Raw genomic sequence first — 25,917 nt, 5'->3', positions numbered from 1 at the left:
CAAAAATATGTTTGTGAACTTAGCTGAAAACAAAGCTCTTTCTTTAGAAGTCAAAAATTGTTTCGTTTGTGGAGGGACGAACGCAGGAGAGCAATGGCCCTGGGAAGCCAAAGAAGTGTTCCAATCTGATCTCAGTACACTGAATACCACTGTAACTTATACACAAAAAACCAATCCATACGAATGGGCTCTCCAAACTGATGTCATTGGCAGGCAATGTATATCTTGACAACATTCCAAATTATATAACATACCTATTGGGAATTCCCCTTGTACAGGGGTCCTTACTGTCAACACGAACAATTATACCTGGTGGCAGACAGAGAATTCAACCATGCCTGCTCCCTTCTGGACTGAACCAACTCTAAACAAAACATGGACAACTGCTGGAGTACCCACTACTTCCTTCACCGCTCCTGACGGATATTATTTTGTATGCGGTCGAAGGGCATATGAACAACTGCCTACTAGCTGGTATGGAACTTGTTTCTTAGCCACAATTCGCTCAAGTTTCTTCCTCCTACCGATCACGGCTGGAGAGACGTTAGGAATCCCTGTGTACAGTCCAATGAAGCCAAACAGACGTCGTAGAAGTAACAAAGTTTCCATTGGAGATTGGTCTGACCAGGAGTGGCCACCCGAGCGAATTGTGCAGTATTATGGACCTGCTACATGGGCAGAAGATGGTTCTTATGGATATAGAACCCCTATCTATATGCTAAACCGTATCATTCGACTTCAAGCAGTATTGGAACTCCTAACCAATGACTCTGCTCTGGCTCTAAACATTCTAGCCAAGCAAAACACTAAAATTATTACAGCCATTTATCAAAATCGGTTGGCCCTGGACTATCTTCTAGCCCAGGAAGGAGGTGTTTGTGGTAAATTTAATCTGTCTAATTGCTGTTTACAGATTGATGATAAGAGCAAAGTTATCGAGGACATCACCGATCGGATGGTACGCCTAGCCCATGTTCCTGTACAGACATGGACTGGAGTTTTCGATTGGACAGCTTCCCTGCCCAACTGGCTTACCTCTATTCCTGGGCTGAAAGAACTCTTTCTTCCTTTCTTGTTTCTCCTCATTTCTTGTATTTTGTTTCCTTTATGCCTCCCTCTTATTTTCAGGAACTTACGCTCCATGATTGAGAACATTGCTGTCCGAAGAGCAGCTGCCCATATCATGATGATGAACAAATATGCTTCAGTTTCCACATTTCCCTCATCTGATTCATCTGACTCCGAAGCATCTGACTCCGAAGATGACTCTGAAGATGATTACTTTGATACTAACTTATAATGCCATCTATGCCACTAACCAACCTGGGCCACTTTGTTAGCTAGGGTAAGCCGGGCTACAAAGGGGGGGTGACGCCAATAGGGCCCATCCATCTCAAACCCGTGAAGAAACCAACAACCTAGCAACATCTTAGGGCCCACCTGGAGTGCTACCTGTATTAACTATTGTTTGTCTTTTCAGTTACCTCACAGATGACAGTGATACTTCTGCCTTCGACCGAAGTTGAAGTATCAAAGGGGGGAATGAAGGAGTTCGATTTTGTGAACGTCTGAAGAATGAGACGACTGAAAGCCTCTCGTCTAACCATGCCAGCAGTGAAACGCACAGCCATTTTAAATGTATTAACATTTGCAACGCAAACCGGCACATAATGCGTAGTGACGCAGTTACGCACTAACATTTAGTGTAACGTGACTCCATTTTGGAATAATAATTTGTATTGTATTAATACGAACGCCGCTATAAAATGTCTAACATGTCAATTAAATGACGAAACCATAGTCTGATCATAAGCTACACCTACTAGGGGACCACGCTAGCAAATGCTTGTTCAGCAGTTTGTAAATTGTTTGTTCAGCAGAAATTAGAACGCATGTGTGAAAGATAAGAACTGTAAGGTGTATAAAAGTTTGCTCCTAAGGGGGCGTGGCATGCAGTTGTACTAAGCCTTTGTCTTAGCTGCATTTTGCTGGCAATAAAAGTCTATCTTTACGGATCAGTTGTCTGGACCTCCTTACTGACTTTTAGAGACAGTTACAAAAAGGAGGAGGCAACAGTTGGAAACTTCAGACTATACTGTCACAATAAGAGGCACCATTTCCAGGGGCATCTGTAAATACAGCCTAAGATATAATTGCCCTGACCAACAAGATTCTAACAGAATAAAAGACTATCTAAAGAGGGATGGTAAATGGAGAAATAATTAGGGTAGTTTAGGGATAATCAAATCATGCTGTTGATATGACAACCAATGTAAATTATTCTCTGGGTAGTCATGCACTCTTAGAACTTCTAACCTAATACTATATTGTACATTACCTATAAAAGAAGGATCAATTCCTGTATACAAAGAGATTCTGGTCAGTTTGTTAGAGAAAGGGCATCCAGCATCTCCCAAAAATACTTATATTGATCAATAAAAAATTATACTTTCTACAAAATCTAAGTGTTCTTGTATCCCTGGATATAAGTGTAGGTTGCGCTTAACACTGCACGGAGCAGCAGTTACTATCCTTAACAGAACACATGGGGGTAACTGCACAGAGTGGCAGTTACTACCCATAATAGACTGCATGGGGGGTAACCTGCATGGAGCAGCAGTTACTATCCTTAACAGAACACATGGAGGTAACCTGCATGGAGAGGCAATTACTACCCATAACAGAACACATGGGGGTAACTGCACAAAAAAGCAGTTAAAAAAAAAAAGCAAGCATACCACAAAGAGAATGGAGAGTAGAATCCAGGGAAATGTAGGATGCAGTCAGTAGAACTCCCACACACACACACACCTTCTTTCTCAAGTGTGTGTATTTTATTTTTCTTTCAACAACAAAGGACTAGATTTAAATATTAATTTATCTCATAGTTGATAAAGATAGAATTGGACATGACTTATCACACCCACCAATTAATATTTATTATGAAACTATGTTACAGTATTTTGATGGCACCTGTTTAGTTGATATAATTTAAGACATTTTATGCAACATGAAGTTTTGTGCCTTATTGTGAACCGTTGTGACGGCATCTAGCTAAACGACGGCATAGAAAAGATTTTAAATAAATAAATAATTAAATACATAAATACCCTTAACAGGCTGCATGGAGCAGCAGTTACTACCTTTAGCAGAATGCATGGGGATGACCTGCACAGAATGGCTGTTACTACCATAAGAAATTGCTGGGAAGATTAGATGGACCATTTGGTCTTTATCTGTTGTCATTTCTATGTTACTATGATTTAAAGTTGAGGGGAAATAGGCTATTTTAGCTAAAAGAACTTCTTTCAATAACTGGAAAAAGGATCCATCTGAAGAAAATAGGAAAAAGCATAAGTATTAGCAAGTTGGACGTAAAACATTAATAAAGTTGGCTAAAATAGAATATGTAAAGAAGCTATCCGTAAAGGCAAAAACTCATAATAAAAACATTTTAAAATATATCCCAAGCAGGAAGCATGTGAGGGACTTGGTTGGACTGTTAGATGATCGAGGGGTTAAAGGAGCACTTAGGGAAGATAAGACTATCACTAAAGACTAAATTAATTCTTTGCTTTGGTGTTTACAAAAGATGATGTTGGGGAGATACCTGTGCCAGAAACTGTGTTCAATGATGATGATTCAGAAGAACTGAAACAAATCAAGGTGAAAATGGAAGATGTAATAAGGCAGCTTGATAAACTAACGAGTAGCAAATCACCTGGACTAGATAGTATACACCCCAGAGTTCTGAAAGAACTAAAAAATGAAATTGCAGATCTATTACTAGTAACCTATCATTAAAATTGTCTATTGTATCCGAAGATTGGAGGGTGGCTAATGTAATCCCAATCTTTAAAAAAGGCTTCAGGGATGATCTTAGAAACTATAAACTGGTGAATTTGAATTCGGTGCTGGGAAAAATCATGGAAACTATTCTAAAGAATAAAATCATAAAACATAAAGAAAGACATGATTTAATGAGACACAGCCGGCATTAATACAAGGGAAATCTTGCCTCACCAATCTGCTACATATTTTTGAAGGGGTTAATAAACATGTGGATAATGGTGAGCTGTTAGCTGTAGTGCATTTGGATTTTCAGAAGGCGTTTGATAAAAGTGCCTCATGAGAGATTCCTGAGAAAATTTAAAAGTCATGGGATAGGAGTCAATGTCTTGTTGTGGACTGCAAACTGTTTAAAACATAGGAAACAGAGTAGAACTAACAGTCAGTTTTCTCAGTGGAGAAGGTAAACAGTAGAGTTCCTCAGGGATATGTACTGGGACCGGTGCCTTTTAATATATTTATAAATGATCTGGAAAAGGGAACAACGTCTGGGGTGATCAAATTTGCAGATAACACAAATGATTATAAGTTGTTAAATCACAAACAGATTGTGAAAAATTGCAGGAGGACCTTGCAAGACTGGAAGACTGGGCATTCAAATAGCAGATGAAATTTAATGTGGACAAGTGCAAAGTGATGCACATGGGAAAAATAACCCACACCATACTTACACAATGTTAGGTTCCATATTTTGAGTCACCATCCAGGAAAAGGCTATTTGTGGACAATACTTTCAAATCATCAGCTTACGGTGCAGTGGTCAAAAAAGCAAACAGAATGTTAGCAATTATTAGGAAAGGATAGTAAAACAGAGAATGTCATAATGTCTCTGTATCACTCCATGGTGAGTCCATACCTGGAGTACTGTGTGCAAAGATATAGTTGTATTGGAAAAGGAACAGAGAAGGGTAACTAAAATGATAAAGGGTATGGAATGGCTCCTCTATGAAGAAAGGTAAAGAGGTTAGGGCTGCTCAGCTTGGAGAAAGACAGTTGTGGTGGGATACGAAAGGTCTATAAAATCATGAATGGAACAGAACAGGTAAATGTAAATCTGTTATTTAATGTTTCAAAATAATACAAAGACAATGGGATGCTCTATGAGGTAGCACACTCAAAACAAATCATAAAAACATATTTTCCATTCAACACACAATTAAGCTCTGGAATTCATTGCTGGAGGACGTGGTTTAGGAAGTTAGCATAACTGGATTTAAAAAAAGATTTGGACAAGTTCCTGGAGGAAAAGTCCATAAACTGTTATCAACCAAGTAGACCTAAAGTTTGATATTAAGAGGCGCGCACATGGACGCCGCATGTACATGTGCGCTGGATTTTAATGTCTGTGTGCGCATGTACGGGCGGATGGCCTCCTCTGCGTGCGGGAGGAGATTTTTAAAACTATACGCGGTGACGCAATCATGCTTCTTCCCAGTTCCCTCCCTGTTCTAAAATGTGCATGGTGCGCGCAAGGCCCAGCCACACACATAACACCTGATTTTTACCCACGCAGCCAATTTAAAATCGGGTTGTTGGGGAATAGCCACTACTTATCACTGACCAATAGCAGCATGGGATCTATTTATGGTTTGGGATTTTGCCAGGTACTTGTGATCTGCAATAGCCACTGTTGGAAACTGGATACTGGGCTTGATGGACTCTTGGTCTGACCAGTGTTGCCAGATGGACTGTTTTCATAACAATTTGAGTTACTTTTTCTGAGCATGTGTGGGAATTGTTTTTCCTTTTTTTGACTGCGGGATTTTGTGCTTTTTTTTTTGGTGTGTGTTTAGTTTTTTGGGCTTCTTGCCAGAAAGGGAGTAGAGTGGGCAGGGTGTACAACCTTAAAGACAGAAGTGCTTGCCTTGAATATGTCACAAGCTACTACACAATGTCACAAGCTACTGCTTCTACTGCAGCAATGGCAGGGCGCGAAACCGGTGATAACAAGCTTGAGCGCTTGTGATTCATATGTTCCTGGAAGAGCTAATTGGATGGCTCAAGGTTCACCATGCAACTTTACTGTGTTTTTTTCTTATTTTAATTTTTGACTGACATTTTTCTCTTGGTAACTCTGGGCTTCTTATCCAGTATAAAGATAGTTGTTCAGTACCTCTGATATAGTCACATGTCTAGTACTCTCTATTTTTATTATTTATTTTCTATATTCTATGCAGGATGATTGAGCTGTTAAACGGTAACACCATAAAATTAGAAGAAGAAGGCCCATGTAATGGGATATTTGTAACCCACACGCTGACATATAGAGATGCTAGGAAACAGCCAGTTAAAGGGAATGGCAGTGTCAACCCAGGGACAAAGCAGGAGAAATCAAGTTGACTTGGGAGAAATAAAGGATCCTAATATTGGAAGCTGCTGTATTCAAACCAAATCTAGCAGGATGTGACGTTGGTGTGGCAGAGCCGGCAGTGCTGTGGTAGCTGGAAGGCACATTTCTAGTGGTGCTTTGTTGTCTCTTCCTGACAAACTGCTTTCTTTGCTCTGCCACCTCATTTCCACCCTGCAGGGCTTGAAAAAAGAAAGCAGCTTGTTTTACCACCCCTGAGCAGAACCGGAACATCAGTATGCTGATACTTTCCTCACTCACAGGCCGATACAGTAAGGGCGTGTAAGAAAAAGTGCGGTAGTGCCGGGCGCACCCTCATTTGCCGCGTGCCCAGTTCGGATCACATACCGCTCGATACAGTATTTAAATGGCATGCAAATGCAAGCCGCGTCCAAAGCGTGTCCATGAAGCGTCCATGAAGCGCAATCCATTTTACTGTATAGAGCGCTATACAGCACCTATACAGTATCCTGGGTGCGCTGGTACCTGTCATTTCAAATGTCATTTGAAATGACAGGTACCAGGAAGCGGATGGTTCTCCTACGCTCAGGCATCAGGGATTGCCAGTCCTCTCTCCCCCCCTCCCGAAGCAAGACGCAGGGCGAAAATCGACTCGACATGTTATTAAAGCAAATAGAAATTGTAACAAAAGTAAACTTACTGCATGCTTCCAGCAGCCCCAGTCCTCTCTCCCCTCCTCCCAAGGTGCCCACCGCGGCTCCCCTGCCTCCCGGGGGCAGCCGGCGGCGAAAGTGGCTTCCAGCAGCCCCTCCGGCGAAGGTGCATGAACGCACGTCCAATTTGGGCGCTCATGCAGCGAAGGCGCATGAGTGCATGCCGTGACCTGAGCGCCCGGATGGACATCCGAGGTCACGGCATGCGTTCATGCGCCTTCGCTGCTTGAGGGCCCAAATTGGACGTGCGTTCATGCATCTCCCCTCCTCCCGAGGCGCCCACCGTGGCTCCCCTGCCTCCCGGGGGTAGCCGGCGGCGAAAGCGGCTTCCAGCAGCCCCGCCCTCGAAGGTGCATGAACGCACGTCCAATTTGGGCGCTCAAGCAGCGAAGGCGCATGAGTGCATGCCGTGACCTGAGCACCCGGATGGACGTCCGAGGTGACGGCGTGCGCGCATGCGCCTTCGCTGCTTGAGCAGCGAAGGCGCCTCGGGAGGAGGGGAGAGAGGAGTGGGGCTGCTGGAAGCATGCAGTAAGTTTACTTTTGTTACAATTTTTATTTGCTTTAATAACATGTCAAGTCGAATTTCGCCCTGCGCGTTGCTTCGGGAGGGGGGGAGAGAGGACTGGCAATCCCCGATGCCCGAGCGTAGGAGAACCAGGCCCGAGCGTAGGAGAACCAGGCCACACCATGTTACTCGCTTGCTCCAACCCACCCACTTATTTGACCGGAGCCTGCCTATTGTTGTCACATCCCTCTAACGCCAGGGTCAGGGTAGGCGGTAAATTAGCAGGTTAAAGACATGGCAAAACAGTTGGTTAAAAAGGCGATAATCGGGCCGCACGTTACTGTATGGGAGGGAATAGCTAATCCGATCGTTTACATATTATATACATGCCGCGGGCGGAAAGGGATACACGTCAATTTAAAGAAGCGGTAAAGATTGGTAAAAACGGAAAGTGAATCGCGGGTTAGACTTACGCGGCCAAATTGTGGGTAGAAAGCGGGTTAGAAACAGGGTAACTGCGGCCGCGCTTTACTGTATCGGCCTGTCAGCAAGGACAAGAGCTGAAGTGTACTACACAGTGAAGGGAGGAAATTTTCTATTTGTTTAGCAAAAAAAGAGGCAGAAGATGGTTCAGAGAGTAGAGACAATGAATTTTGGTTTTGTGGTTGGGGACCTGAACCCCCCCAAATATTCTTGCACCGGTCCTGCTGACCCCTTCATATTCAGTGCAATATTTTAAAAGCAAATGCAAGACATAGTTAAAAAAAAATGTATGCGTTGTGCAGATGGTGAATTCTTGCACACAACCTGGGTTTGAAAAGCATGCCGGCAAATATGGGGCGTGCATGGGAGATGATCGAGACTGGCCTGTTTCTGGCACTCGAGGACTGGAGTTTGCCATCACTGGCCTAGGGCAACAAATACTCTTGCACTGGCCTTGCCTGTTCTACAACATCCCCAAGTAGCCCATTCCAGGGCTTGACGACCAGTACCATTTTAAAACATTTTTGGATTCAGTTCTCTAACCACCAAAACATACACACAATGGGGCAGATTTTCAAAGCCTACGTGCGTAAATCCAAGCAAATTTACTCACGTAGGGGGGGTTTACATGCACGGGGCCTATTTTCAAAATTCCAGGTGGCACGCATAAAGCCCCGGGACGCGCGTATGTCCCGGGGCTCGAAAAAAGGGGTGGGGCATGGGCGGGGCGGTCCGGGGCAGGGGTGTGGCCAGAGCCTCCAGGCAGCGGCCATTTGCCGCTGTGGCCGGGATCACGGGCCGGCTGTCGGCTGGCGCTCGCAACCTGCACCTGCCCAGAGGCAGGCGCAACTTATAAAATAAAGGTGGGGGGGGGGGGATTTAGGTAGGGCTGGGGGGCAGGTTAGATAGGGGAAGGGAGGGGAAGGGAGGGGAAGGTGGGAGCCGAAGGAAAGTTCCCTCCAAGGCCGTTCCGATTTCGGAGTGGCCTCGGAGGGAACAGGGAAAGCCATCGGGGCTCCCCTAGGGTTCGGCACGTGCAAGGTGCACTAGTGTGCACCCCCTTGTGCGTGCCGACCCGATTTTATAACATGCGTGTGGCGTCGATTTGTGTGTGCCGGGTTGCGCGCACAAATCTATGCCCGCGCGTAGCTATTAAAATCTGGCCCAATAAGTATAATTCCACATCCCCCTGGAATGGGCTACACAGGAATGTGGTAGTACAGGCAAGGCCGGTGCAAGAATATTTGATGCCCTAAGCCAGTGGTGGCAAACTCCAGTCTTCGAGTGCCACAAATAGGCCAGTCTTGACCATCTGCTGGCATACTTTTCAAACCCAGACTGTGTGCGAGAATTCACCATCTGCACAATGCATACATTTTTTTAACTATGTCTTGCACTTGCTTTTAAAATATTGCACTGAATATGCAGGGGACAGCAGGACCTGTGCAAGAATATTTAGTGCCCTGGGGGGGGTATCAGGTCCCCAACCTGGGCTTGCTTCTAATACTCTGCACAGTGTTCAGATGAACCTTATGTTATGACAACACCAAACATGACAACCTTGATTTTTAGACTTTTCTAGCAATACTTTTAAACTTTTTATATACATTAAATTTGTGTACAATCGTGCATAATAAAAAAAAGTGTTTTTACAACTTTTGAGTTCTGGGTTAGATTTGGCTCTAACAACCCTGGGCCTGACCCAGTATGGCAATCTTATATTCTTATGAAGTGTTACAGTATAAGGCAGAGGTTGGTACTCTCCAGAGCGCCTCCACGCGCCGTCACCCCCAAGCTCACCGCGCGCCGAAAACAGAGGGGAGGGGGGGGGGCTCCTAAAGCCAATGCGTCACATCCTGCCGTCTTGCCTTAGGTGGCTGACTGAAGCCCGGCTGCCGCGTGCGTGCTGCCCCTCTTCTCGGTGGTCGGCGCTGCTGTTTGACGGGGACCCGGGGCTGTTCTCTGTCTGCCTCCCCGCTGCGGTCCATCCCCGGCGGCTCTTTCTTTCTCTCGCCCCCCCCAACCGCTGGATGCTGCAGGTGACGTCGGGAAGCTGGTTTAAAGCGGATCGGCAGAGTGGAGGAAGAAGAGAAAGAGGAGTGCGACGGAGGAGGGGGGGGTCAGACATCGGAGCTGCGGTCGGGCGGAGACGCGCGGGCGGCGCTCGGCATGGGGCTGAGGTGATGACGAGCCGACCGCGGCTGCCCCGGCCCGTCTGACCCACGTGCGTGGCGGGTAAGTGCCGCCGCTCTCCAACCGCTCTCCTTCCCCTTGGCGGCCCTATGAAAACGTGTCGTCCCCCCCCCTTCCCTGTAAGCCGGGAGCGTAACGTCGCCGGTAGAGTTGGCTGGGCGGCTTTCCAGTTGATTTTTCGGCGCACGCTTCTTTCTTTTCTGCCCCTTGCTCCTGTGGCGGTGCCGGGTTTTGTAGTCTAACAGGTTATTCTTACTGTTCTAGCGGTGTTGGAAAATGCTCTTGCATAGTCTCCGTGTAGAGCAGGCAGCCCCGTTAATTGGTGTCCTGCTTTCCTTGCGTGTGTAAATTGCTGCTGCCACCGGGCCGAAAGAAGAGCCCAAGTCCCTACTCCCAGTTCCCTCCCGCCTGAGGGCTCTTTAACACTTTCGCCGCCGGCGGACGAGGGGAGAAGGACACGCGCAGGCCTAATGTCAGAGGCGCTGCCAAGCCGGACCAGGCGGGGGTGTAGACCAAAGCCAAAAGCGGTACCTGCAGTCAGAAAGCCCAAGCAGCTGTGAGCAAGGGTTTTCTTTTATCTCCCCAAATAGTTTGTTTTTGGTATTAGGCAGGCCATATATTTCAGTCGAGGTTGCTGGGAAATGACCTATCTGGATTATAAGGAATATTTTAGATGTGGATGACTAGTCCCTTTGAGGATTAGATTGTTTTATTAAATTTATAATGGGATCATTGTAAATTGTAACTGTATCAGTGTATTTTAGTAACTCAAACAACTAATTTTTATATATTTACTATAGTGTTTCTTCATGATTATTTTGTAGTGATAGTGTATATATAACAGGGCTGTGTGTGTACTTTTATTGGCAAATGTGTGCTTGCTTTTTGTGAACAGACTTTAATTTCTATGCAAGGAGTTTTCAGGCCTATGCCAGTAATCTGGAAGTTAAGAAACTGGTGCTCAGGCTAGCACACAACTTAACCAGTGATTGGATGTGTGTTTTGGACATGCTAGGCTAATACCCAATGCAATAAGGGGATTAGCACCTCCAAAACACACATGTAGCTAATAACACTCATCACATGTAAATGCCATGTAGATGACACAATTAGCTTTTATCCCTGATGTAAAAATTGCCATGCGCCCATCATACACTTCTTAACAAGCAAATTTAATGCCATCCCTGGAGCTGGTGTTGTCTTGCTGCATGCCAAGAGCTCACTAAAAAACAAATTCTGCTTTCTGTGGTTCCTCCTACTTTGTGTCCTCATGCTACTAAGTAGGAGGAACCACAGAAAGCAGCAACATGAAAAAAAAAGTCTTGACCGTGGCCAGCTTAGGAAAACAGATGCTGGTAAATTGAGCATCCGTTTTCCTAACTTGTGGCTGTGCGCATGTCTCCTGGGCACCTTAATGCCATGGACGCACTAGGGACACATCTGATCCCTAGCGTGTCCTTTTTAGCGCAACACCTCGTTACCATCCTGCATTGGATATATTGGGGGCTGGGGCCGTGTATAGAACAGAAAAAAGCTCTTTCTCAAAGATGGCGTACATCTGCTGTGGAGGGGAAAAAGGATCCTAAGAGATAAATTCAAATCCTATGTCATAAGGCATTTAAACTAGATGATGGGGGTGACAGTAGGACATTAGAATGTCACCCCCCAAATACAAATGCAATGAAAAAGGGCAAAGTGGATAACAAAAGTCAGCTAAATAAGTCACAAAGAAAGTCCAAGAAAAGCATTAACCTGTACCGGAATAGCTGGAAAGCTATGAGCACAAATGCTCGTGGTTTGGGCAATAAAATCCCAGACCTGCAAGCCCTAATGGTGGAAGCGGACTTGGACGTTGTTGCTGTCACGGAGACGTGGTTCACGGATTCACCTGATTGGGATACTACCATATCGGGATATAACTTAAGGGAGGACAGAAAAGGGGAAGGACTGGCTCTTTATGTCAAAAACAATATCCAAGCATCCAAGCTGCAAGGAAGCTGGGGCAAAGAAGAAGCTTTATGGGCTGTCCTAAAAAAAAAGATGATGGGGCATCCCTTTTTATAGGCGTGGTTTACAGGCCTCCAAATCAAATGGAAGTACTAGATAGAGATCTGGTTGAAGACATCCAAAAGATGGGTAAGAAGCGAGAAGTGGTGATTGTTGGAGATTTTAATCTGCTGGATGTAGACTGGAGAATCCCTTCTGCAGAATCTAACACTAGTAGAGAGATAGTGGATGCCCTGCAAGGGGCTCTGTTCAAACAAATGGTAATGGAGCCTACGAGGGAGGGAGCTATACTCTATTTAGTGCTCACTAATGGAGATAATGTCTCTAATGTCCAGGTGGGTGCCCACCTCAGCACCAGTGATCATCAAACGGTATGGTTTCATATCACTAGTACGATACGGAGAAGTCGCACAAAGACCCACGTTTTGAGTTTCAAAAACACTGACTTTGTTGAAATGGGAAAGTACCTGGAGGAAGAACTAGAAGGCTGGGAGAACAAGAGAGATGTGGAACAACAGTGGGCCAAACTAAAAGGAGCAATTACTGATGTGACTAATATATATGTTAGAAAAGTAAAGAAAAGCAAGAAAAGAATGAAACCTATCTGGTTCACAAAGGAGGTAGCTGACAAAAGATGGTATAGTCCAAAGAGGTATTGTGAAATTGAAAGGTGAAAAGGATAAAGGGTGGAAACAGATGGGCTGTCCTAAAGAAATGGCAGAAATATTAAATGAATACTTCAGTTCGGTGTTCACTCAAGAAGACTCCGGAGAAGGACCGTCACTAGTATTTATTTATTTTATTTAACAGTTTTTCTATACCGACATTAAAGTACACATCATATCGGTTTACATGGTAACGAAAGGTGGAAAGTACAAATAACAGGGGGAGGGGAGGTGGAGAACTAAGAGAAACTGTGGGTCGGAGGGGACCCCAACAAATTAGAGAAGGAGTGAAACGATAGGAACGGTAACACATGGTTAAATATGATTCAAGTGTACAAGCTATATATGGTTAAATAAGGTGCAACGGTACAAAATATACAGGTTAAAAAGGTTCAAGTGTACAAGCTATATATGGTTAGGTAATATATATGGTGCAAGGGTACAAATTATACAGGGGGTGCACGGGTAGAGAAAGATAAAGGTACAAAAAGAATAAGGTTAAATAAGGAGCGAGGGTACAAGATATACAGGATATACAAGAATAAGGTTAAAAAGGAGCAAGGGTACAAGATATACAAGAGGAATACGAGTACAGAACGGTGGGTTGAGATGGCAATTAAATAATATGCAAGGGTTATGAAGATTAAAGGGGGGTAAAGGGAAGAGCCGGGGTGGCGAGGATGTTAATCAGGGAAGGCTTGATGAAAGAGCCACGTTTTTAGCTGTTTTCTAAATTTGAAAGGGCAGGGTTCCATGCGAAGATTGGGCGGTAGATCATTCCAGAGCATGGGGCCGGCAATTGAGAAGGCGCAATTTCTTGTGGCTGAGAGGCGGGCTTTCTTAAGAGGGGGAACTAGCAGCGTACATTTATGAATTGTTCTGGTAGGGCGGGAGGATTGTGTGGGTTGGAGGGGTTCATTAAGCCAAGAGGAGTTGTGGCTATAGACAGCTTTGTGTAAAATGGTGAAGGTTTTGAACAAGATGCTGTGGGAGATGGGGAGCCAGTGTAGGCTTTTAAGGATAGGGGTGATATGATCAGATTTGTGTGTGTTACTAATGATCCTTGCTGTGGCATTTTGCAGTATCTGGAGGGGTCTGATGGTGGAGGAAGGAAGGCCAAGATAAAGGGAATTACAGTAATCTAGCTTGGATGTTAATGTGGCATGAATAACAGTTTTGAGGTCATGGGTGTGGAGAAGTGGCTTGAGCTTTTTTAGGACCATGAGCTTGTAAAAAACCTCCCTTAATTACAGAGGTGATGTGGTTTTTGAGGTTCAGATGTGGATCGATTAGGACCCCTAAATTCCGTACTGAGGGTTGCGAGAGGAGGGACGTGCTCAGAGGGTCAGTAGGTGTGGCCAGCTTAAAGGTTTGGTGGTTGTGTATGAGAAGTAGCTCAGTTTTGGCAGAGTTGAGGGCAAGTTGCATTGAGGTGAGTAGGGTGTTGATGGTGGAGAGGCATTTTTCCCAAAAATTAAGAGTGGTAGCAAGAGAGTCGTGGATGGGAATGATGATTTGGACATCATCTGCGTAGATATAGAATTTGAGTCCAAGATCCGTTAGAAGATGACAGGGGAAGGAGGTATATGTTAAATAGTGTAGAGGAAAGGGAGGAGCCCTGGGGTACACCATGTGAGAGGGTGAAGCGTGAGGATTCAGAGGAGTCAAGTTTAACAGAGAAGCATCTGTTAGTTAGATAGGATTTGAACCAAAGAAATGCAGTACCAGTAATGCCAATGTCGGTAAGACGGGCAACGAGGAGGTCGTGGCTTATAGTGTCAAAGGCAGCGGATATGTCGAGGAAGGCAATAAGGAAGTTATGACCTTTGTCGAGCCCGGTGAGGAGAAAGTCTGTAAGGGATAGTAGGAGGGTTTCGGTACTCAAATGTTTGCGAAAACCAAACTGTGCTGTGTGGAGTAAGTTGTAGTCCTCAAGGAATGTCATGAGCTGTGTATTGACTACCTTCTCCATGATTTTTGAGATGAAAGGGAGATTGGAGATGGGATGGTAGTTGGTTGGATCTTTGGGGTCTAGGGAGAGTTTCTTGAGCAGGGGTTTGACTATCGCATGTTTAAGAGGGTCAGGGATCGAACCTGTGGAAAGGGAGCAGTTGATTAGGTCCGCTAGGGGTGATGCAATGGAATTGGGCATGGAAATTAGATTTTTAGTGGGTATAGTGTCAGAAGGATGAGATGCGGGCTTGGATTTTTTAATGATAGCCTCTATTTCCTTGGGTGTAGTGAGTTCTATGGAGTCGAGTGGGGAGGGAATATGGTGGGTTGTAGGGGGGTTTGGGGGGTTGTGGGGGGAAATCGGAGGAGTATGTTGGCAATTTTATTGTGGAAGAAAAGAGCAAGTTCTTCGCATTTCGTGCTGGTGTCTTCTTCAGTGGCATGGGGGGAAAGGGGGTTGGTGAGGGTTGCTACGTAGGAGAAGAGGGCTTTGGGGTTGAAGGTGTATTGGTGGATTTTGGAGGAGTAGTAATCACGTTTGGTGTTTTGTATGGCTTGGCGGTATGTGTGTAGAAGGGATTTATAGGAGGTGGAGCACTGGGGGGGTGGGGTCTTTACGCCATGCTCTTTCTTTGAGTCTAAGGTCGTGTTTCAGGATGTGTAATTCTGGGGTGTACCAGGGTTTATTGTTGGATTGAGGGGTGCGTTGTTGGCGAGTGATGAGGGGACAGATTTTGTCAGCTATGTCTTGGGTGGTTTTGACCCAGGAAGTGAGGGCAGTGTCAAGGGAGGAAAGGTCAAGGTTGTTCAGGGAGTCGGAAAGGGCTGTGGAGAGCTCCTCTGTTGAACAGGCTTTGCGGTATGAGACGGAGGTGTTAGTGTGAGGGGAGTTGCAGGAGTTAGATGTGTCAAGGTTGAGGCGGGTCTCAATGAGGGCATGATCAGACCATGGTACCGGGGTACAGTTGGGAGAAGGGACATGAATACAAGAATTGGTGAAAATGAGATCAAGTGTGTGTCCCATTTTATGTGTGGGGGTTGAGATGATTTGAGAGAAGCCTAGAGCTTGGAGGGCCGTAAGGATGGTCTCACATGAAGGGGAGAGGGGGGAGGAGTCTACATGGAGATTGAAGTCTCCCAGAAGTATGGCAGGCTTTTCACAGTTTATGTTATTGGAAATAAGTTCAATGAGTGGGGAGGGGTTTTGTTCTAGAAGGCCAGGGGGTGCGTAGATGAGGCAAATTTGGAGATCAGCAGATTTGAAAATCCAAGCTTCCCGTTTGGGAGGAGGGTTAATGTTTAGGGATCTAAGTTTGAGGGTTTTTTTGGAGATAAGGAGGATGCCGCCCCCTTTCTTTTTGGGTCTGGGGATGGAGAAGATGTCGTGGGAGGAGGTGGGAAGCTGGTTTAAGATGACAGTGTCAGTGCACTTGAGCCAGGTCTCAGTGACTGCACAGATGTCAGGTTGGTGGACATGAAGGAGGTCTTCAAGGATATGGGTTTTTTTGGTGAGGGAGTGAGCACTGAAAAGCATGAGGGATAAGGTAGCGAGGCAGATTAGTTGTGTCAAAGGGGAGACAAGGATTGGTATGAGGGATTTGCGCTGGACTGTGGGGTTGTAGAGGGAAAAGGGTGGTAGTCTGCGCAAGGGGAGGTGAATACGGGGGATGGGGAAAGTAATGGGATCGGGGTGGGCGAAGGGGGGCACGGTGGAGGCTGGAAGAGGGCCTTAAGGGTTGAAATCGGTGGGCAGAGGAGCAGTGGTGTAGGAAGGAGGGAGGGGGACCGGGAACTCAGGTAGAAATGGGATGGAGGGGTGTGAAGAGCAGAGCAGTAAATGGAATACAATACAAAGCAATATGGTACAATACAATGCAAATTAGCACGGTATAGAGCAATACATCTGATGGAAATGGTACAAAACAGCTGCAACTGATGGTGAGGGCAAATGGGAGGGGGAACGGAAGGTGGGGTAGGGGGGTAGAGGAATGGGGGAATTAGTAATACCCACTAAGGGCTCACTAAGGGGTGCACCAAGGGGCAGGCCCCTTAGGTCGCGCTCCTTCGTGCGCGTGACGCCCGGCATGCGGCGCCGCTGAGGTAAGTCCCAATTTAAGGGCAGCAAGGGCCGGCCTCCCAGGCGTCAGCTGGACGCAGCTTCGAGGCCTGGTTGGAGGCTTGGGAGCGCAGGGAGGGTTGAAGGGCGACCTTGCAGGGCGGCAGTGTCGCAGACGCAGTTCTTACTTTTCTTTATTCCTGTTTGAGGTCTCACAGGGTCAGGGTCTTTCTTTCTCGTGGCGGGGTGGTTCTCTTTTCTCTTCCCTTCTCTTCTCTTCTCGTTTGTAAACAAGAAACTGGAGGGGAGTGGAATGGATGAAACTCCGTTCACGGAAGAGAATGTATGGGAAAAGCTAGGAAAACCTGAAAGTGGACAAAGCCATGGGGCCTGATGAGGTTCATCCCAGGATACTCAGGGAACTCAGAGATGTGCTGGCGGCTCCACTGCGTGACCTGTTCAATAGATCCCTGGAAATGGGAGCGGTGCCGAGTGACTGGAGAAGAGGGGCGGTGGTCTCTCTTCACAAAAGTGGGCGCAGAGAGGAGGCTGGAAACTACAGACCGGTTAGCCTCACCTCTGTGGTGGGAAAAGTATTGGAATCGCTGCTGAAAGAAAGAATAGTGAACTATCTACAAACAGCAGAATTGCTGGACCAGAGGCAGCATGGTTTCACCGTGGGAAAGTCCTGTCAGACGAATCTGATCGACTTTTTTGATTGGGTGACTAAGGAATTGGATCAAGGAAGAGCGCTCGATGTCATCTACTTGGATTTTAGCAAAGCTTTTGATACGGTCCTGCACAGGAGGCTTGTGAATAAAATGAGAAGCTTGGGAGTGAGTGCCAAGGTGGTGGCCTGGATGCAAACTGGTTGAAGGACAGAAGACAATGTGTGATGGTAAATGGAACTTACTCGGAAGAGAGAGCGGTGATAAGCAGAGTGCCGCAAGGCTCGGTGTTGGGACTGGGCCTGTTCAATATCTGTGGGGCAGATTTTATAAATCTGCACACACTTATACTTTTGTTCGCGCACCAGGTGCGAACAAGAGGACGTGAGATTTCAGTAGATACGCGCGTATCCATTAAAATCCGGGGTCGGCGCGTGCAAGGCTGCCCAAAATCGGCAGCCTGCTCGCGCCGAGCCGTGCAGCCTGCCTCCATTCCCCGGCCCTATCTAAACCCCCCCTACCTCTATCACGAACGTTACGCCTGCTCAAAGCAGACGTAACTTTGCGCGTGCCGGGCCGACTGCCGCGCTACATGTTCCCTCCGGGGGCTGGTCCGGAGGCCGTGGCCACGCCCCGGAACACCCCCGGGCCGAAGGACTTACGCGCGTCCCGGGGTTTTGCGCGCGCCGGAAGCCTATGCAATATAGGCTCGGCACGCGCAGGGGGGGTTTTAAAAGGGTTACGCGTGTACCTTATGCGCATAACCCTTTTAAAATCCAGCCCTTTGTGAGCAACATCACGGACGGGATAAAAGGTAAGGTTTGTCTGTTTGCGGATGATACTAAGATCTGCAACAGAGTGGACACGTCGGAAGGAGTGGAGAAAATGAGACTGGATTTAAGGAAGCTGGAAGACTGGTCGAAGATATGGCAGCTGAGATTCAATACCATACCCCATAGAAGAGAGTATAGCTCTATAAAGGTTCATTGATCCAGTTTTTAAAGGATTCAATAAATCAAACGAGAGAGTGATGAAAATCAACATATCCTTCATTTATTAAATAGTATTCTTGCGGAGAAATCTTTAGGTCCCCCCGACATGGACCGTGTTTCGTCAAAAGGACTGCGTCGGGAGGGACAAAGCCCATTGGTAAAACGGTGAAATGTATGACTTGACAAGGTGGAATATGTTGAGCGTCATAAATAATGAAAAGGTAGAGCCCTATGGAGGGGATCCAAAGCAACTGAAAACTTGCAAATATTAGCAGCAGCGTCTCCTTAAGGAAGGCTTTCAGAAGGAATGATCAAATTTTAGTCGATTCGATGAAAAAGTATGGCGGCTCTGCAGGTATATAGAATCTTAACATTCTGCGTTAATTGGGTTTCAAAATATGGCTTGGGTCTGTTGGGGGGGAGGGGGGGAGGAGGGAAAGGGGTAGGGGGATGGGAGGGAGTGTAGTGTTGGTGGTGTGGAAATCCGAAAGAAATGTATTCGATGGGGGGTGAAAGGCTGATGTTCACGGAGCAGGAGAGATACCCTGGGGTGATAGTGTCTAACGATCTGAAATCGGCGAAACAATGTGACAAGGTGATAGCTAAAGCCAGAAGAATGCTGGGCTGCATAGAGAGAGGAATATCGAGTAAGAAAAGGGAAGTGATTATTCCCTTGTACAGGTCTTGGTGAGGCCTCACCTGGAGTACTGTGCTCAGTACTGGAGACCGTATCTCCGAAGGGACATGGACAGGATGGAGGCAGTCCAGAGAAGGGCGACCTAAAAGGTGGATGGTCTTCATCAAATGACTTATGAGGAGAGTTTGAAGAACCTAATTAGGTATACCCTGGAGGAAAGGAGGCGCAGGGGTGATATGATACAGACTTTCAGATACTTCAAAAAGGTTTTAATGATCCAAAGTCAACAACAAACCTTTTCCATTGGAAAAAATCAGCAGAACCAGGGGTCACGATTTAAAACTCCAGGGAAGAAGACTCAGAACCAATTTCAGGAAGTATTTCTTCACGGAGAGGGTGGTGGATGCCTTGAACGCCCTTCTGGAGGAAGTGGTGAACACCAAAACTGAAGGATTTCAAAGGGGCGTGGGATAAACATTGTGGATCCTTAAAATTTAGAGGATGTAAATGAGAAGAGCCATGGGGGTGGCTTGCGGGAATGACGGCTTCAAACTGGTGATTAATACCCTTATTCAATAAACATACACACGGTTAATGTGACTCCAACATTGCTCTATGCTTCAACGGCAAGAGGAAATGTGGAAAAAAGGATTTGCATTCACAAATAAGCGGGGGAGTAGCTTGCTTGTTGCGGCAGTTACTACCAAAAACCAAATAAGCCTGATACTTCTCTTGGAATACATATCCAGCGCAGCTCACTGCATCAATGGCAGAGGGAATGAAGAAAAGAGGATTTGTATTCAGACAACAACCAACAAGGACTGAATTGCACAGGCTGGGTAAACAAATAGGAGTGGGAATAGCTTGCTTATTGCGGCGGTTACTACCCTTAACCAATTAAGCTGGATAATTTACTTTGATGCAGCTCCAGCACTGCTCTCTGCAGCAAAGGCAGGGGGGAAGGAAATTAGAGCCAAAAAGTTGCCAATAAGAGCCAAGAGTAACAGATAAGTATGAGAAAAATAAGAGTGAAAGCTTGCTGGGCAAACTGGATGGGCCATTTGGTCTTCTTCTGCTGTCATTTCTATGTTTCTATCAGGTGCACAGGAGATGTGACTGTGTGTGTGTAAACAAAAAAAAAAAAAAGTGGCCACTCAGTTTGCTGGTTAATGTGCATTTTTAATGCCTAGATTATTTTTCTTTTACTCCTGATGTAGTAAGCTAATGAATGCAAATTCATTGGGAGTTAAAAAAAACAAACCCCTCCCCCCCCCAAAACAAACAAACAAACAAAACACAATACCAAACTACCAATAAGAGTAAATGTACTTTTGGCCCAGGCCATAAATGATGGCAGTCTCCACCACTACTGATTTATCCGGCTGTCTTCTGCTAGATAGCCAGATAAGTATGGACTTATCCAGCCGTCTGGCATGGGTGTTAGCTACTTAGCCAGCTAAGAAGTAGATTGCAAGATAAGTACTGACTTATCTAGTAGTTGTTATCCTAAGTGGTGCCAGCCACTACTTTGCTAGATAAGTCAATACTTATCCATGGACATTTTAAAACTTAAAAAAAAACATTCCCCCCCCCCCCCTTTTAGGGGTTTTAAGCGTTAGCGCACTTGCACCCGGAGTTAAGTTTCCAGTGCTAAAAAAGGTGTGCTGGCCAGATGCAGTCTCTGTATCGGGTAATACTGCTTAATGCCCTCATTTGCATGGGATTTTCATTCAAGGGTGCTAAGCAATTCTTCCATTTAGAAATATGCATTTTCTATGCACAAAACTCCCTGCTGCATTGGCAGTAAATTCTGCGTGCAAAAAATGTTGCAGGTGGATGCACCTTTCTGCATCAACCTGTAAGTGTGCATAAAAAAGTGCACATAAACCAACATAACGCTGTACACACATATTGGTGCACCTTCATTTACATTCTGTCTGCCAATGCAATAATCTGAGCGTTAAAATGTGTGCTGGTTTTCAGCACCCATTCTTAATCCTCAGATTACATTTTTTTTTTAATTCTGATGCAGTAAGTAATGCTATGCACATGCATTGGGAGTTAATGTGTTTTTTTGTTTGTTTTTTTAACTGTAAAATGTGTGTTTGGTACAGGCTGAATACTCATTTCAACTCAGGAAGGTGTGGGGCGGCATCCCTGACAGATCACAGCAATTATAGCCATATATTTATGCGGCTAACCAACAGTGAACTGTACCGGATACCCAGATACGTTCCGACTTATCCGCCTAAGTGGCAGCGGTTCGCTGCTACCAGATAGCCAGATAAATTAGTACCTATATGTACTTATTTGGCTAAGTGTTATGTGCGCTTTTTTTTTTTCCTACTCCCCCCCCCCCCCCCCCTCCTTTTTTTTTTTTAAGGATTTTAAGTGCCAACGCAGTAGTGCTGGAAACTTAATTCCAGCTCTTACCCGGGGGTTAAGTTTCCAGTGCTAAGAAAAGTGGGCTGGCCACATGCAGTCTCTCTGCATTGGGTAGTACTGCTTAATCCCTCATTTGCATGGGATTTCCATGTAAAGGCACTAAACAGTACTCCTGTTTTTAAGAATGCACATTTTCTACACCCAAAACTCCTTGCTGCATCGGCAGTAAGTTTTGCGTGCAGAAAATGCGCTTTCAAATGCAGGCAGAAAGGTGTGTTTGATTGAAAACACCTTTCTGTATCGGCATGTATGTTAATATAAGCATTAGCTGTTACTCCTCAGTGCAGAAAGGCATTGAAGGCTTAATGCATGAATTTTCTGTCTTTTCCTTAAGGTAGGCCCAAGGTGTATTACGTACATACAATTTTAAGAAGAACATTGAGTATATAAGAAAACATACAGATATTGGGAATCCAAGTGTGGGGTTTTTTTGTTCACATTTTCTTACATCAGGACCCCTAATCTGTGTGCTTTTTTTTTTTCCTCATCACAACAGTGGTTACTTCCCTGCTTAGCACATACGAGTGATTGCTTTTCAGATACTATTGGGCTGAACATTAAAATGGCAGTAAAATTCAGCGCACATTTTCTTAACATACATGCACATTTTTTTTTTATTTCGATGCAGTAAACTAATGGCATACTAATGCATCAGGAGTTTTAAGAAAATACACACAAACTAGAAAATGTGTGCAAAGAAAAGGCTTAGTGTACTCAAATCATGACTTATGTACATAACTCATATTTTATGCACAGAAACATTTGTCCACAAACTGTTTTCTCTTCATAAATTGTTACACACACACACGCAGATGTTTTCAGTACAGAAAGCATTTTCGTTTGCAAATCATATTTTATGCATGGCAAACATGCTTTTTGTGTGCAGAGCATGTTTTCTGCGCATAAAGGGGTACATTTTAAAAGAGAGCGCGCGCGCGTACTTTTGTTCGCGCATCAGGCGCGAACAAAAGTACGCTGGATCTTATAAAATCCGGGGTCGGCGTGCGCAAGGGGGTGCACGTTTGTGCAACTTGCGTGCGCCGAGCCCTGCGTGCACTGCCCGTTCGGAGGGAACTTTCCTTCCACCCCCCCCGGCCCTATCTAGACCCCCCCACCTTTATCTTAAAAGTTACTTCTGCCTCTGGGCAGTAGTAACTTATGTGCGGCAGGCCCCGACACAGGCCGCTGTGTCGGGGCACTCTGCTGTGCCCCCCCTGGCCACGCCCCCGACAGCCCCTTTTTGCAAGCCCCGGGGCTTACATGCGTCCCAGGGCTTGTGCGAGCCACCGAGCCTATGCAAAATAGGCTCGGCGCGCGCAGGGAGGTTTTAAAAGGGTTACGCGCATACCTTATGCGCGTAACCCTTTTAAAATCCGGCCCAAAATATCTACTACAGGTCCCAGCACTGGAACTGAAATTTCCGCCCTTAGACTAACATTAGCTGTGGTAACTTTACTCCACCTTGTTTGTTTTATTTATTTATTTTAAAACTCTTCTATACCGTCACAACGGTTTACAACAAGGCACGATAATGAAAATGTGAGTGTCCTTGGACTAGGAATTAAACTTCCATACCAAGAAAACATGAGGTAAGCCAGTGCATCTTTCTGCAATGGGAAGTAATAGTTAATGCCATCATTAGCATTGAATTTCCATGCAAGGGTGCTAACTTAAAATGAACATTGTTGTGTGAACATTTTTTGTGCGCAAAACTCCTTGCTTCATTGGCAGTAAAGTTTGCATACACAGTGTGCAGACAACCAAGGGTTTAACTGTACTCTGTCAAGCACACCTTATTGCATTATTTATTAAACTTAATATACTGCAGGTAAAATCATTTTACCCAAGCAGGTCACCATAAAACAGTTAAAATACATAAAAAATAGTATAAAAACACCCAGCAATGGAATCATGCTACAGGATGTTAACAGTCATAATCTTATGAAATAGCCAGATGTTTATTGCTCTGTGGAACTCTATGTAGTTAATTTCTGCATGGATGTCATAAGGCAGAACATTCAGAAGGAGCTTGATAGGAGAATGAGCAGTAATTTCCAACCTGATAACTGGAGGAAGAGATGGAGAAAAGCCTGCTGAGAAGAAAGGGTACAGGAAGGAGTATAGGGAATCAGTAATTTGGAAAGGTAGTTGGGGGATACCGATATGAACAGTTTGGAAGGTGAGAATTTTGAATTTTATCTGAATGCTGTTCTGACAGTTGATCAAGTAGCTAGGTTGTCAGTAAGGGTTTTGCTTTAAAAGTTGACAAATTAAGTGCAGGAACCTCTATCCCTATTTTATGGATTTGTTTTTTAAGCTTCAGCCCTAGTTGTTCATCCTCAATTTACTTGGCTGTATTCTGTCCTCTTTTTTTGATTATTATTTCTAGGTATCCTTTCATATAATTTTTTTATTGCATTTCCATTTTTTTTAAACAAGATATGCATTTTGTCATACGGACCACATCACCTTGTTTAAAGAATATTCTGATTGTACAATTCTGCTGGTCTGTGCTTTTTGTGTTTTGACATGTGTCAGTATGATTCACATGTAGCTTTTGATGAGGACCAGCATGGTTCTGATCCTTATTTAGTCTCAAAATGGTGGGATTGTCATTATTTGTGTTTGAGAGCTTCTGCTACTTAAACACTAAACTTTTCAAGAATGAATTATAAATCTGACTAAAAAGGGGGCCTGGATGGCTCAGTGGATTGGCAAAGGATAAGAGGATGGAGATAAATTGCTCTCCATGTGCATTGGGAAAAGGCGAGAAGTAATGGATTTAAATTGCAGCAATGCTGGAAGTCTCCTTCTTGATTTTTAAGAAGAGCTTAGGCAAATGTTTCTGTTAGATGAATTTATTTGATTTATAATCTGTTTTTTGGCACTTTAAAGTGGATTACATTCAGATATTGTAGATATTTCCCTATCCCCAGAGGAGGTCATTTACTGAGGCTTTTCTCTCATTCTGTAATCAAAGCCTAAATCTATACCTGAGACAACAGAGGGTAAACATCAAAAAGAATGGCAGTAGGATTCGAACTGTGGTTTCCCTGGTTTGTAGCTTGCTGCTGTAACCACAAGGCTGTTCCTCCATTCCATTATTTAGTAGAGTCTGCTTGGAGTCTTGCTAATTAGATTTGATATACATTAAAATTCACAATATATCAATCAATTAAAAACAGCACAAAATACAAAAACCACAATTAAAGACATTAGTAAAATTCTTGTAAAATTAAAATAAAATAAAACTGAACTACAATCCATCTCCAACATTTCTAAGTAAAGCCTTGTTTAAAAAGACATGTCTTAATTGCTTTACAGAACCCGGGATAATTCAGTTGCCTACAAATCTCTAAACTTAAAACTTCCATAAAAATGGACCTTGATAGCTAAAAGGTTCCTGCCATGTACATTCAAGCCTCATCTTAGTGGGGACAGTGAGCTCTAAGAACTTGCTAAAAAGATCACTCCTAGAAGGGCAATGAGAAGTCAGCAGATATGCTACATATTGTGGTGAGCCTCTAGGTAAGGCTCTGAAAACCAGGCAGAGGATTTTAAATCACACCCTATGTGGAACAGGAAGTCAGTGTAATTATTCCAAGCAACATTTTACATGATCATATTTTTTTAAGCTGCAGAAAATTCTAACAGCTCTGATTTTTAATTTTGTATTCTTCTCATAGTTTGAGAGGTCCACTAATAAACCATTACAATAATCAGATATGTTAAGACCCAATAAATGTATTTTATTTATTTATTTATTTATAGTTTTATACCGCGGAACGTAATACACATCACCTCGGTTTATATCAAACAGTAATTCAGCCAAAGGCTTTACAATGAACATCAGAGGAATAAGTAAAGTGCTAAATTAACAGAAAAACTAGAAGTATACATATCAAATATATATGAGTAATGAGAGGAATGGGAGTAGGTGGGAAAGGGAAAGGTAATGCAGTATACAAGAATCAAGAGTAAGTTGAGAAGCGAAGTATGTAATTGCATAATTTACATCTTTCAGAGGAAGGCCTTTCGAAACAAATGAAATAAGATTGAAGATTAGGCTTCTTTAGAAATGGTCAGATCCTCCTAATATATTGTAAATAATAAAGAGGAATGTACCACTGCTGAGACCTGATCTACCATCATTAACAGACCATGTGACATCTCTGAAGTCTCTTCTATTTTGCTTAGATTCTCTAAGTAAATACTTTGTTCTCTAAAGATGAGGAAATATTTTGTTGTTAAAGGATCAAAAACTGCTTGCAAGTTTGTCTTCCTTCCAATATGTGTTAAAATTTCCCTTGTTTGGATGACCTTTTTGACATATTAATTATTTTGCTCCATTTATCAGGCTGATGCACTACAGCAGTGGTTCTCAACTGGTGTGTCGCCAAGCACACGCAGGTGTGTCGCCACACTTCCCAGTCCCCTGCT

General features: G+C 44.5%; 1 protein-coding gene and 1 long non-coding RNA gene across 8 annotated transcripts in view; one reads left to right on the top strand and one right to left on the bottom strand.

Moving 5' to 3' along the window:
- Positions 1–10,432, bottom strand: part of LOC115098628 — a 51,005-nt gene extending 40,573 nt beyond the window's left edge. For both annotated transcript variants that reach the window (XR_003858560.1, XR_003858561.1), the window contains exon 1: positions 10,311–10,432. This is a non-coding gene — a long non-coding RNA (uncharacterized LOC115098628). The remainder of the gene's footprint in view (positions 1–10,310) is intronic.
- ATP13A3 (ATPase 13A3) overlaps positions 9,654–25,917 on the top strand; it is a 535,999-nt gene continuing 519,735 nt past the window's right edge. For 5 of the 6 annotated variants that reach the window (XM_029615360.1, XM_029615358.1, XM_029615363.1 and 2 more), the window contains exon 1: positions 9,654–10,096. The gene's annotated coding sequence lies outside the window, so the exon portion shown is untranslated. Of the gene's footprint in view, positions 10,097–10,178; positions 10,611–25,917 lie in introns of those variants that run through there. The other variant, XM_029615361.1, reaches the window with a different exon arrangement.

This window comes from Rhinatrema bivittatum, chromosome 9, assembly GCF_901001135.1.
Source record: "Rhinatrema bivittatum chromosome 9, aRhiBiv1.1, whole genome shotgun sequence".
Lineage (NCBI taxonomy): Eukaryota > Metazoa > Chordata > Amphibia > Gymnophiona > Rhinatrematidae > Rhinatrema > Rhinatrema bivittatum.
Note: the sequence above shows the minus strand (reverse complement) of the source record. Positions and strands in the feature narration are given on the sequence as shown.